The sequence below is a fragment of the Diadema antillarum genome, unplaced genomic scaffold (genome assembly GCF_040938485.1).
Source record: "Diadema antillarum isolate AM-2024a unplaced genomic scaffold, OU_Dant_1.0 scf00000032, whole genome shotgun sequence".
Taxonomy (NCBI): domain Eukaryota; kingdom Metazoa; phylum Echinodermata; class Echinoidea; order Diadematoida; family Diadematidae; genus Diadema; species Diadema antillarum.
The window spans coordinates 3,361,657-3,376,536 of NW_027270921.1; the positions used below are offsets into that span (position 1 = coordinate 3,361,657).

A 14,880-nucleotide genomic window follows, 5' to 3' on the forward strand; every position below is an offset into this window, starting at 1 on the left:
AAAGGATCACGTGTACTCTAGTCACGTGGAGGGTGCGGTTGGTTGACGCCTGAGAAGAAGGTAAGAGAGTTCCGTGATGGAACAATAAGAAAAGAACATTACGACAGGGTGGCGTGCTGTGATATATAACTAAACATTCAAGAACGTAGAAAAAACTAGCAGACTGGTCCCAGGGAGGACCTATAGGCAAGTCACATGTTACCACATGAGTAGAAAGTGCATGCGCCTCAGGTAAATAGTGAACGCATGAGATGTTGGTTGGGATGGATCGGCTTCGGATTTGGCCTTGAATTAGATCAATGTGCCAAACAAACGAACAATGTAACAAACAAGGAAGAAATCAATAATAGCACACACACAAAAAGTGTACAAAACAAACAAAACAATAATTGCAGAGAAGGGCATAATCTGGTGAGTATTATGAAAATGAGAGTAGAAGCCTGCGAGTCTATAAAATTTGAAGTGCATGTATATGGAATGTCTTTTCGGTAAAATGTGAAATGAGAACACACAAAAAAGACTGTGTATCCCACACGTCCATACGACTTCATCGTTGTTTTTTGTCTGCACAAAATCAAATTTCACCATAAAAGGAGCGAAAAAAAAACATTGCCTGAATACATCTACTCCCAAAACGCTGAGATAAATGGCCAAACTTTACCACTAAGAAGGAACACACCGAAGCAGTCTTGACACACACCTAGTCATGACGAACATCATGACAATTGTACTGTATATTTAAGCATTGTGCGAGAATGATACAATTTAATAACACTGCAGGGTCAAATTTCGTTTTTTCACATACTAATCGATAATGTCGATATCAAATACCCGTGAAGTAGTTTGGAACTAGCGCGGCAGTACAGGCGATATTCACAGTTCAAAACATTGTTCTGTTTCGTTTGTTTTCTTTTCCAAATACAAATTTGGAGTGCCGGAAGGTTATGTTTGGATTGGACGTAAAACATTTATATAGAAATATGATATTGTGTATGGCAGTGTAATGCAATCAACCGAACCATTTTGTATAAGATATCTATATTCAATACCTCCGTCACACCTGTACAAAAGCTACATAAAAGTCAAACATTTTTTCTTTTGAAAAGTTGATACGCCTTAAACCCAATTTAAGTCAACTTTGTCCCTTCTGAAAAGTAGTTAATTTAGCTTAAGTTTAAAAAGCTTAATTAATTTGATTACAGCTATCTCTTAGATTATCGATATGGCACGAAGAAAAACGAATGAGAACGGTGTTTATCACATGTCAGCCTTATCTGGATTGTCTGAAATATTATATTGATTGGCACACTGCTTCCCTTCATACTACACTGTTACAGAAAGGGGACACACAATGAAAATTGACATCAAAAGAAAGGTAAACTTTGGCCTTATGTTCATAATGGCAAAGAGTCCTCTTATTATGCCATACTCTCCTTGGTCCATAACATCAAGTCATTACCAACACGTTCAATTACAATCACAAGTTCGGATCGGAAGAGGAAACGTTTCATTTTCATTCAATAGTCTATACCGGTTATTTTAATCAGAAGAAAGTGATTTGGTTCTGAAAGAGTGCTCAAGGAAAGAAAGAGGAAAAAGTGATAAAGCGAAAAATACGCCCTCTCGGAGAGAGTGCTAAAAGGCACGTACTTTTGAGGACGATGTAATTTTTCGCCTCGCTTTGGCATTCTTCGGGGGCATTTAGGGGAACGAAGAGTCGGACTGTTGTTAATTTCAAGAAACCATCAACTTAAATTGAGTAATCCCGAACAAACCAATTTGACCTTTTTAGACAAATGTATCAATGACGCACCGCCAAAAATCCAACGTTTGTATGCAGTCTGTCCCTTAAGGAATGAGGAAGACTTGTGGTCAGGGATTCATTTATGTCCCCCCTCCCCCTTTTTGTTTTTGACTATCAACTGCCACGAATATTTTATGGCTGAGAATTGCGCGCGTCTAACAATATGGTGGACATGTGCCCCTTTTTTTTATCCACCATAATATGTAACCTCTTGCTTGATCAAATTTCTGTTCGGGATATTACCTTTGCGGATACATATCAGAGGAGCAAAGTAGCATACATAATATGTTTTTCATGGCATGTCCTATCGCGAGCATCTGCATTTTAATTCGTCGTGGCTTTTACCCGCCGGCTCGCATTCCCGTTAAACTGTCATATTTATGTCATGATAGAACGGTCCTTCTAACGTGCGGGGCGTATTTCCCAGATTTGGGGCAACTAATAGAATATAATTCTCAATTTGCCTACATAGCCTCATGAAGACGATACAAAAACACAGAGGGAAGACGGAAGAGTTAAAATAGATTAGATTTAGAGAGTGGTGTATTATACGGATATCATAGCAAATTTTGTCCTTCACTTCAAAATGTCGGCGCACGTTCAATATTTACAATTAATATCTTCTATGTTCTTTCTATCCTTTATATATATATATATATATATATATGTATGTATATATATATATATATATATATATATATATATATATATATATATTGTAGTTGTTCCGCGTATTGGCAGTACTAGAAATAGCAATAATAAAGTCACAACAGAGGAATGCAGGGAATGCATTAATAGCCAATCTTGATTTAATGAATAATCCGAATTTTCGAGGATCCTCCCTCTTCTTCAGGGATGACAGTGCGAATATTCACAATTTTAATGCATTCCCTGCATTCCTCTGTTGTGACTTTATTATTGCTATATATATATATATATATATGTATGTATATATATATATATATATATATATATATATATATATATATATATATATATTGAAACAAGAAAGGGAAAACTGACCAGAAACAAATAATAACAAATAGTGAGAACACTGAGCAAAGAAAATGGGTTTTCATCGGGATTCGAACCAGAGACCTCCGGATTACTAGACCGGTGCTCTACCGACTGAGCTATTGAAAGCCCTAGATCGGTGTTCGTCCCAAACCCTCAACTCTCTTTGCTCGTGTGGTCAGAAGCTATAGTGTGTATGTATGCCCCACACACACACACACTATTTATTTTTATTTGTTTCTGGTCAGTTTTCCCTTTCTTGTTTCAAAATATATTACAAAAAGCTGCATCGCTTCGGCGATCCCTCGCATTTATTCCAAAGCTGATTTACATCCTTTGGGTTTATGTCAGGTTAATGTGTGTGTGTGTGGCATACATACACACACTATAGCTTCTGACCACACGAGCAAAGAGAGTTGAGGGTTTGGGACGAACACCGATCTAGGGCTTTCAATAGCTCAGTCGGTAGAGCACCGGTCTAATAATCCGGAGGTCTCGGGTTCGAATCCCGATGAAAACCCATTTTCTTTGCTCAATGTTCTCACTATATATATATATATATATATATATATATATATATATATATATATATATATATATATATAGGATATTAAGTTTTTGTGTTTTATATATATATACACTTTGTATATATTATATATACAAAGAGATAGACAGAGGGAGTTTATATAAATTATGTGTGTGCATATATATATATAGAGAGAAAGAGTTGGAGTGTCAAAGAAAATACAATGATTACAGTGAAGTGTTTTGCAACCCTAAAGTGTTTTGGAAGCTTAACAGGAAAGACTTGTACACTGACAATGACGTAGAGAACGCTGAGAGAATATGGACGCCCGAATTTAAGGGAGAAAATGGTATTGTGAGGGATGGAGAGAGAGAGAGAGAGAGAGAGAGAGAGAGAGAGAGAGAGAGGGAGAGAAAGCCAGTCCAAACACTCGGAGCCGAGGCAGAGAGCCACTGAAGCCATTACCAGACGAACGTGCCTTACGCCATCTCTCGTTTGCGTTTTACCGTGACAGAAATCACAGAGACTGCGGGCAAACTGAGTCTTAGATTCGATTTCTGATCGAACTCCTCCACTCTCGGCATTCCGTGTTATTACAAGGCCACCCCGCGGGAACAAACATGGATCCAGGCAGGCGACGCCGTTCGGTCCCGACGGAATAAACTTTGAGCTCATCGCTCGCACGGATATTTCTCGCCCGGCACGAAATGGGTTAAACCGGCCGAGTCCATCAAAGAAAATGTTATCAGTGAGAAGATGCAGCTTAACACTGAGCTGCACTTTTGGGGAGTGCATCGGGCGATCCTGCAAGTCTAATGCCAAGCTCGTGTTTTGAAAATTAAGAAATATGGAAGGAAAAAAAAATCAGGGAGATTTTTCCTTTCCTTGTCTGGCGGGCACGACAAAGTTGGAAATCGGTACAAATCAGCATTTATGTGACTCGCGTAGTTACGCAATTAGTATGGTATGCATTTTATGCTTCAAGGCTATGAGGTCGTGCGCAAAATCGTTCTTATCACGAAATCTTCACAATATTTCGGCTCTCGTCAAAATGAAGTCGCATAGTGCATTACTATCAAATCTTAATCAAACCAAGTCCAAGATAAGAGGAGATTCACAGATACATTAGCCATAGATCGCCGGGTTCACATTGATTTGAACGCTCCGAATTTATCATGTCTTGGTTTAGCCTTTTCCTCAAGGTTAGAAATGTGCAATTTTAAGTGTTTCGTACAGACCAGAATTTTTGGAGAAGTCGCCATTGAGAAACTCCGTAAACTAAAGATGGTGACATCCGATGACATAGTTTCGAGATAGATGCCTGCTAATAAGAGTGTCACGCTTTGAATATTGAAAAGGAGGGAAGGGATAGGTTTAATGCAGTTAGACAGTAGCAAAGACAGGAATCACTTTGACTGCTCTCCAACTTCCACCTGATTGGTTCTGGAAGGGGTGTGTCAAAATTGAGACGTGTAAGACAACATTATACAATTGGGATGAGTAATTTTTCTTCAAATTGCCTTCACTGAAAAAAAAAAGGAGTGTATCGTGTTGGTTATTGTAAATTAATAGTTTTTCCCCATGTTTGTACTGAGCTGTGAATTTATCGAGTTTCATACAGAACTCAGTTTTTGCACATACTTAATTGGCTACACGACTTTGTATTAGACAACTGGCTTCGGTTTAAAATGCAATTTTATGTACTTTTGTGTTTTGTTTTGCTTTTAAGTGCATACTTGAAATGGAAAATATTCCTCCGCCTTCCCTTTCCACTTTAAGGTCTAGTTACATCGTAGGTTGCATATTATCCGCTTGTTCCATGTACGATGAAGAATGGAATTCAATTAACAATACATGGATGCACGTGCGTTTTGCAACAAGGAAATGCCAGTACAAGACACAATAAAAACAAACAAAGCAAAAACATGTACACGCAGACGCGCAAGTTGCGTTGTGTATGCATTCAGACTCTCTATGTTTGTATGTTTGTAATTTGTTCACAGGAAACAACGTTGTTTATGCTAGCTCAATACATTTTAGGACGGCTTCGCGGCAAGAGATGTCCTCTTGGGTAATTATGAATCTTGTTCCATGAATAATTATTTTTGCTCAGTATTACCGCCAGTGAGATGCCTATCTCTAGGAAAGAATAAGATTACATAAATGTTAATGCAACATGTAAAAATACAAACGTGAATTCATTTCCGCATAGTCTCTTTTTCATTGTGTTTGGTTTTCTTATGATGAAATTAATTTTAAGCAACGCGTATGATTAACAGACAATTAAATTTTAAATACTTTCGCTTTTTTGTCGGGACGAAGCTGAAGTGATTTTTGACGTGCAACAGAATGAAGAAACAGAAGATAAAATATTCTACTACGAACTGAAACCAACAAGGTAAACATATATTCAAATATATAGATATGTAAATAGATAGATAGATAGATAAATAAATGAATATATACATATGTACGTATATATATATATTATATACATAATCATGTCTACATGAAAATAGGTATATACAATGAAATGTAAAAACGCTATTAAACATATAATGTAACAAAATATTATCTTATATGTATATATATGAATATATATTTATATCTCACAAAGAGAGAGAGAACGAAAGAAAGACAACTGTGCAAGACAAAAAAAATCAACAAAAAACAAACCAAAAACACACACACAAACACACACAAACGGCGCCTTTGCTCCACCGCTCTCACCCTTCATTCAGACACGTGTGCTGACCTTGGAGCAGAAAAAAGGTGACGATTGGACATGAAAGTACTACAAGAGTGGAAACATTAGGAGATCGATGTAAGAATGCTGGCGTGGCATGAATTGCTGCAGAGTTTCACACTCTAAAGCAACTCAATTCATTTGCGGCATCATTTCCATTCCCTGCATTTTTTTAAAGTAAAGTAGGGCTTTTTAGCGATTTTTGTTCCCCACACAATCTCAGTATGTTCTTATAAAACAAGCCTTTAGTTTTAGATTATAGATTACACTTTCATTTGAAACAAAGAGAGCACGCAGCATAAACTTTCTTCGTCTTCTGTTGTCTTCCAATGCCACTAGCGGTAGCTAACGAAGTAGATTAAGAAAAGAAAATGTGCTCTTTTCTGCATATCCTTTTCGGAAGGGGGTGGGATATCAACATTGGTCAAAAGGTTATCCCGTTCTCTAATGCGATGAACACAATCTGACAGTCATGTGGCTTTCCGTGGCATATTGCGTTGAGGAATTATTGCGTTGAGTTACAATGATACATGAATATTATCTGAAGGGCTGTCGATGGGGAGATGGTCTGGTGAATAACACTTCTAAACAACATTATTGATGAGGTATGTTTGTCACTTGTATCAATCCATCAGGTCCTGAAGGAATTTTTGAAAAAAAAATTATCTTGTAATCATCAAAATTACACCTCTATTTTCATTGCATGTCTTTTGTTTGAAATAGATGATATGACATTTCTGCAAGTCATCGTAAGGAATCAATTTAAGAATGTGTTATGAGTTTAGCAATTAAGAGCGATTCAAATTTCTGCCACAACAACACAAAATACACGTTGTGAGCGACAAGGCGCTATGTATGAAAGGTATGCGTATAATATGAAATATTATTTCGGTGCATATTGAAATACTAGTTGTAGCTTTGTTTTTTTCCCTATATCGATGTTCGTGCTGAAATATAGCTACTCAGATATTCATGCTAAGAGATATACAGTTCATGAAGGAGCATTGTATTGTAATTCACCACTGTAGTATGTGATAAGAAAATATGCGTTTACCATTTTCAGTAACTCCGTATACTCATGGTCGGAATGCCGATCGTTTTAATGTGCAACCACGACAGGCGCGCAAACTCCTTTTGAACAGCAGGCGACCCTTTAACCCGAGCGCGCAAACTTAGATCGGGCTTTCGTTGATTGTGTATAATTCAGTATTCTTTCGAAATATCGCTTGGAGAGCTAGCGCGGTGGAGAGTCAATATTGGACAATTGTGTTATTCACGAATCAATTCATGATCAATCTGTGCATACTGGGCACGTTAAGTGTATCAATCTATTTCGACCGCCCAACAAACTCTTGCGAAAGGCATGTTTTGCAACCATTGAAATAGCGAAGAATTCAAGGGCTTCTCTTTCTCTCTCTCTCTCTTTCTCTACTTCTCTGTTTCTCTATCTTTCCTTCACTTTTTTCTCTCTCTCTTTCTGAGAAGACCAGCTACGTGCACATTCATAAAAATTATGTTCATCATCACTCGCTGTCTTTTGCCATCAACCAGGTCACTGCATATAGAGCACGAGAGAACTGAGAACAAAGGAGAAAGACAGGTACTGAAAGAGAGGGAGAGAGATAAGGAAATAATAGGAGGATAGCTCCCGCTTATTTGAACGCCCACAGATAGATAAATTTGAATCGAAAGGAGAGAAATGCGCTCTCCTTACCTATATAGGTATAGTATACACAAAGGCGGTGAATTATTGGCCTTAATATGGCGTTGTCGATGTGTCTATCGCAATGCGCCTCACGCGACAAAGCAGTTTCGTATACAGTTTTAACGCTATATAGTTCTTCATAGTATCCCCTCACCAATTTGCGTATGAATTGAGTTACATTTGGTATATACCTCGTTTGATGATATGATGTACATTAAAGTCCAACAGGACCAATTCAAGTGTCTTTCTAGGAAAAAAATAATTGCCCAGCAGTTTGCTTGTTGTTTCTCAACTGCATCATTTACACACATGAATGTAATATGATACCCTAATGTATGAAACGAGTTAGATGATCTCCCTGTTCAACTGTAGAACGAGAGTAGATGTCATAGAATTATTTACACACGACTATATATCTACTTTTTTCAAGTTGCTATCTTATTAATCACTCTAGTAGGGCCTACTTCCCCGTATCATATTATTTACGAATTTAAAGACTTTTCAAAAAAGACCCGACAGAATACCCACGTGATAAGAATCGTTCCGAAGATTCAAGAATCCACAAAGAGACTTTGAAAAACGGGTTGCCTTCACTATATAGAGTGTAGCATCCGGTGGTGTTAGATCGCATTTTGATTTGGAACAACCGCGAGAACAAATAGTAGGGTCATTGACCTTTCCGTCTTCGAGAAAGATGACAGCAAGATAAAAAGGAGAAATTGCAACAAATAAAAGAGCCAAAATTTCTTTATTTTCCCCATATACAGTCAGCAGAGTGTTCTTATCAACTATGTCGATTTCGAGCAAGTCGCTCACGAGGAATTAAACAAAATTTGAAAAAAAGAGATAGATATTAAGATAAGAGCATCACATCGGTTAAAGGGGGAGCGAAATCCCACTAAATGAACAAAGTGGAGGTCGGTGTTTTGGTGGATGGAACTCTGAACTCGTAAAGAGTGAAATAATCTAGGTTCAAATCCTGACTGGTGAGTGTATTCTTGGACAAGATCTTTAACTAACACTATCCCTTAGGAGTATATATGAGTACATGGCTACGCTTGAGTAATAACACGGGTTATTTTTCCGTCAAGAAAGTGTTATTACCTTAAAGGAGACTCCAGATGAGTTTCAGAGTTTTACATTTGAACAAGGATACATTAGTTATACTGAGTACAGAGTTTCAGAATTCATAGTGATTGGTATGAGGAATACGAATGTATTCAAAATTAATAACAAATTGCAATGAACGAGGATGATGACATGGCAGCCTCACCATGAGAAAGCATGAGTTGGGGCTCAAGGAAACAGAACAAAAAAAAAGAAGGTATGCATACATTCTACACAGGTAAACTTATCAATGAAGCGGTATTGTAATAGAATTACACTACTACATTTCTGAAATACGTGAGGCTCCTATGTCATCAACACTGTTCAGTGTAATTTGGTGAAGATTTTTCAGAGTATCGTTTCTCTGCTCAAAGACCATAATAAATTCCAGAAATCTATACATGGAGCTGTCGATTTATGTGCTATATGATGTGACATTATGAAAATCGTCTGGAATACCCCTTTAAAAAAGCTACCCTTGGTAAACAAGACCACATAGTAATATAAGATGGTGTTGCCGAGCTAGAATGTCACAGTCTTCTAACAGGGTGTCCCGTGGGTGATTGCATGACCTTGTGCTTGGCAATCATTAAAAAAGGGCTGTTGTCGTTTCTGTAATGTGTACAAAAAGACCATCGTTTGTGTCCTTGACAATGTAAAACGTCATAATCATATTATCTTTTCACCTATCATTGTATCTGAAAGGTCATTTATCCTTGAAACGTTTTGCGCAGTCTATTAGAATACATTCTCATAGAAAATGTGGAATTAGTGACCTTTTACGTTAAATACGCACGAGACTTTACAGTCACGTACTGAGCGACCCTTGCCTATTCAATAATGTGCAAAGCGTATGGCCCACCTTGACGCAGGCAAAGATGACATAATGTCCAATATTGCTTCCTTTTGGGTTTTTGTAGGTATTCGATAGCATATACGTGAAATATTCAAATGATAAAATTATACAAGAACCCCCAATCTAAAGATCTACATTATTTTTTTTTTACGATAGTATCACGATAGTAATCACCATAGGAGTCATAGTTGTAGCAGTATAGTAATGGAGGTAGACAGTGATAATAGTAATAGTAGTAGTAGTAGTAGTAGTAGTAGTAGTAGTAGTAATAGTAGTAATAGTAGTGGTAGAAGTAGGAAGTGTACTAGCGACAGAATCAATAGTAGAAGATGTTATATATGTATATTCTTCTTCATAGTAACATGTGCTTTCTCAAACCTAAAACGAGGCGATAGTACGATTTTTTCGAGGACAGTTTAACCAAAAACTACATTCAATGTGAATATCATTGAAAATAATGACGGTCAGCACTTAAATGTCAAGGTTACTTGGAGAAGTATAGCACTTGTACGTTGCTTTCATCAGACCCACACACCAGCTGATTAATCAAATGCTCGCTATAAAAAGAGAAATGCGTCTTTACACGTGGGTGTTGGTTCCTACTGGTACAGTTTCACTTTATGGCGAACTTCCGAACATTAATGGTGAATTAATGTATATCTGTGTGGATGTGTTGTTTGCGTGTTGTGTGTATAATAATGATGCATGCTTGAAAGGATTGCTTTGAGTGTTTCTCCAAGTGCATACATGTGTGTGTATTTGTGTGTGTGCGTGTGTGTGTGTGTGTGTGTGTGTGTGTGTGTGTGTGTGTATCTGTATGTGTGTATTCTATATGAGTTGTATTCTGAGTTTGTACATTGTGTGTCCACGTTAGTAGCATCCGCACCCGTGTGCGCGCGCATAAGTGCGTCTATTCTCTGCCCCCAAAGGCATTTGGCACAATGTCAATGCCTCTGTCAAAGATCATGGCATTGCTATTTCTCGCTATTTGTGAATGCGCTGTTGGAAGTGGTTGCACATTATGATAGTCAGTAGACGCCCATGTCTTTCGCTTTTAAATTCATCATCTACTGCTGTATTGTACTGTGGGGGGGGGGGGGGGAAGGAGGAGCGGTTTGAATAGGGAGGACGGGAAGAGATCCCCTCCCTGGTTTAAATGACTTCCCCCCCCCAAAAAAAAAAATAAATAAATAATAATAATAATAATAGATAAATAAAAAAATAAATAAATAAATAAAAAAAATACAAAAATAAAGTCATCGCCACTCACCATAATCACAGTCAGAATTCGTAAACGTTTCATATTATGTACATAAACATAGATGCATGCATTCACAGTATTATGCACATACAATACGAGGACATAATTACCAAGCCAACAAGCATGCTTGACCTATGCATGTGCATAATGTAGAATCAAGGAGGTGGTAAGAGACATTACGATAAATTGTGACACTATATAAGTCTTGTTTCCGTTATTAAAAAGGAGGGGGTGTTTCTTCAAATCTATGAGAAGCCCCTACGCGGCCTTTGTGCCAACGCTTTCTCCAGGGGAAAAAAAATCTGCTCAACAATGTTGCTCCTCTTTCTCCTTCTCTCCCACTGCCCCCCTCCCTCCCTCCCTTCATCTCCTCACCCCACCCCCACCTCCCCCTCCCTCTCTCATTCTCGTCTCTCTGTCCTTCTCTGTGACTTTGAGACGAATCAGTTGGCGCATCGGGCACGGCGTGAGGGTAAAATTGTGATCAATTGACTCCCTGATCGAAGGTAATCATTACAAATTCATCCTCTTTGCCCGTCTACCTCGTGGGTGTATGGCGATCCATGGGGGAGGAGGGGGGGGGGGTGGGCTCGCCTGTGATGGACTTTACGAGCACATGAGAGCTAGGAGTGGTAGACACGACTTGTATACGATATGAGGAGTGGCGTGAAAAATTCGCAACGGAGCCATTACGGACTAAACCCACGAGCGCAAAGCACATTTCGTATCGCTGTGGTCTACAAGACAGTAGTATCTGTGCATCTGCCCCTTAATCAATAACCCTAGATAAGAAGTATGATCGTAACAAATGTCAATGGGTTCCTTCTCAGAAGCTGGCAAAATTATATGGCTCCATCTCTATACTTGCGAAATATATGACAGCTTTTGAAACCAAATTAAGTAAGGTCCGGAGCAAATCTGCCTACTTACGCGTTAGTCAACAATATAACAAAAGAAAAGAAAAAAAAAGACTTTTTAACTGCAACGACTTTTTAATACGCGACTGTCGACTTATGCGATGTCGACTTAACCGTGAATTCATTTTAGATGCAAACACGCTCAAACATAAACACAAAAAAAATTTGCATAATCCCTTTCATATCAAATAGAAAGGAATTATGGGGCAGCGATCTATTCAAGAGCATGGGCTTTCCCAATGCATAGAATAGTAAGATAAACAAGGACCAAAGACGCTGAGTTTGCGTATCACCCATTAGATCATATCCTAGCTATCCTTTGGACGGATGTCCAGTCTTCTATCGACTCTTACTCTTTCTCACCAGAGTGCTAGAAGCTCCCTGACCTTTGCCTGAATTCTACTCGGACTTCCTCGAGGCCTCTTGACGAAAGTGGTCCTCAGAGGAGAGAAGGAACAACTTTGCAACAATCTGCGATCAATCTGCCAACAATTTGGTTTACACAGAGAGTTTGGTTAGCAATGGACAACATTCAGTTACACCAGTCATGCGTGGTACCACGCATTTGCATTGTTATGATTATATTCCCCTTGTACAGCTTTATTACGTCGCTTTTCGCGTTCATGACAAAGTATTAAAGAACATATATTTTTCTACGGCTTCGTATTTCAGTTTTACATTTAATCATCCAGGATTCAAAGACTTTCAACAACACTAATCACTTTCAAAGACCATTAATTCTGCAGATGAGAAGCGTGAAATTTTGCCTAAATAGCAGTCAACTTTTGAAACGCGGCCATTCCGTTAAGTCCTTAACTATTTATACACCGAATTCATGGTCTCCTCCCATTGACCAACACGTCTATTATTTGAAGTGTGTTGAAATGGTCTAATTAGGGTACTGAAACAAAGTGGGACTCGATGATTCCATTGTCTTCGTGCGCGTATCATTTTTTCCGTTGGTAACAATAGCATAAGTATTAACAACACAGACAGTACACTGCAAGATAATCACCGTTCTGTACGTGTAGCTACCTGCCCGATGCCGACACACGGTTGACAGACGAGGATGTCCCCTCAATACTAGAAGCGGAGTCTACTTACGACGGGATCATCCCACGAGACCGACACCCACGAGTTCGACATTGAATAAAGGTTCATGAGTCTTACAGCCAACGAGTTCGACACTGTTATAGGCAAATAAAGCCCATGAGTGAATTTGACACTAGGTAAAAACAGACCAAGAGTTCGACAGATACAACGCGGGGTGTAATGTGTCGGTCTCGTGGGCCTTGTTTGCTTAATGTCGAACCCATGGCCTGTATGACTCGTGGGCTGTATGACTCGTGGGTGTCAGTCTCGTGACGTGCACCCCTTACGACGTTCGATAACAGTCTTCTGACTACTTCCCTACTTATCTAAGCCCCAAGAAAACATAATTATGTCTGATGAAATCGATGACATTTTGCCTTTCCTTTAAACATTTTACCATGCCTTTGAAGTTTTGTCATTCCGTTGAACATTTTGCAATGAAATTTCTACCAATCTGAACGAAATTTTAGACCACATTATATGCTAAATCCCACAAACAACTATCGAGTGTGATCGATTGTGACAATTTGACTTTAAATGCCATTTCCTCGGCTGCATGGTTTTCGACTTTGGCTCCTTTTGCCGTGACTAGTGACACATTGCCCCCCCCCCCCAAAAAAAAAAAAAAAAAATAGTGCCGGTGTCATTCTGCTAGTTTACTAAGTAGGTGTAATACCATCCTATTCTTACATGCCATCCGAATCAAGCGTCTAATATACATTGAGGAAGAGTTAAAGCTTTTGGTGTTCACGTGAACTTTGAAAGGTCGACGTAGTTTCGTGGCCTTTGCATTTATTTCCCCGAGGCTGTGGGGCACCTGCTCTTAATCTTTTATCACCACTTAGATGATCATTTCTTTGTATCACTAATTACTCGATTGTGCTCGATTTTTCACTGATCACATCCTTTTGTCTTGCCGCCTTCAAGCAAAGACAAATTTCTTTCCGGATACATTCTTCTTTATCCTAAAAGACGACGCAAGGATGTCGAGACAATATTTTCTGCATAGGTAAGCTTCAATACGAAATCAGTGGGAGAAAAAAGAGTAATTTCTTAGAAGGAACATTAAGAAGGCCACAGACAGGTTATCAAGCAAAGATCCCAAGTTGACTGATTGTCGAGGTAAATACTAATCTGACCAAATGGGTATCCAGGCGTACTTCGTGTTCGGAAACTGGCAAATGTGTTGGGAGTATGTCGGACACAATCCAGGGTATTTCCCGGGTGCCCTGTGTTCGGGGCTCCGGCAACCTGTGTGGATGCACAAGTCTTTGTATAGGACAAAAGTATAGTACCATTAGATAGAAAAAAAAGGAAAATACATTCGGGGGGCTCACTCTATAGATGACTTAAAAGTCTTGCAGACGCAGTGATGTAGCCGTGATCCAGACAATTTGAAATGTTTGCTACGTAATAGTCAGAGTCATTTTATTTCGCGCAAGACCTTCCTACTCTGCAATGCTAATTGATTCATTACCAACATCTTTGATTTCTTCTTAGATTGTCATAATTAAAACAGATGACAAGAAGAGGTAGTATGATCATAACTGAGCTCCTCTGGAAAACAGCCTTTCCACGTCGTCATCGCTAAGAACCATCGATCCGTATTTTACGCAACTATAAAATTTGTTGATTTATTTGAAATTAATTACCATACCATAACAACATGCAAGGCAGACATGAAGAGGGGTAAAGGAAAACAAAAGTACAGAATGGATGGAAAGCTGAAAGAAACACATATCACCAGTGAGAGTTAAGAGTGCGATATATCGACAGCGTGTTCCCTATTTCCAACAATCTGCCATATTGATCGAGTTGATGTGGACGAATCAATGGATGAATGGCGCCGCAC

At 38.7% G+C, this 14,880-nt stretch overlaps 1 non-coding gene across 1 annotated transcript; it reads left to right on the forward strand.

The window, feature by feature from the left end:
- The first annotated feature begins 3,264 nt into the window (after positions 1 to 3,264).
- On the forward strand, positions 3,265 to 3,338 carry Trnai-aau (transfer RNA isoleucine (anticodon AAU)). Its single transcript has one exon. It is a non-coding gene; the product is annotated as a tRNA-Ile (tRNA).
- Positions 3,339 to 14,880: the final 11,542 nt, after the last annotated feature.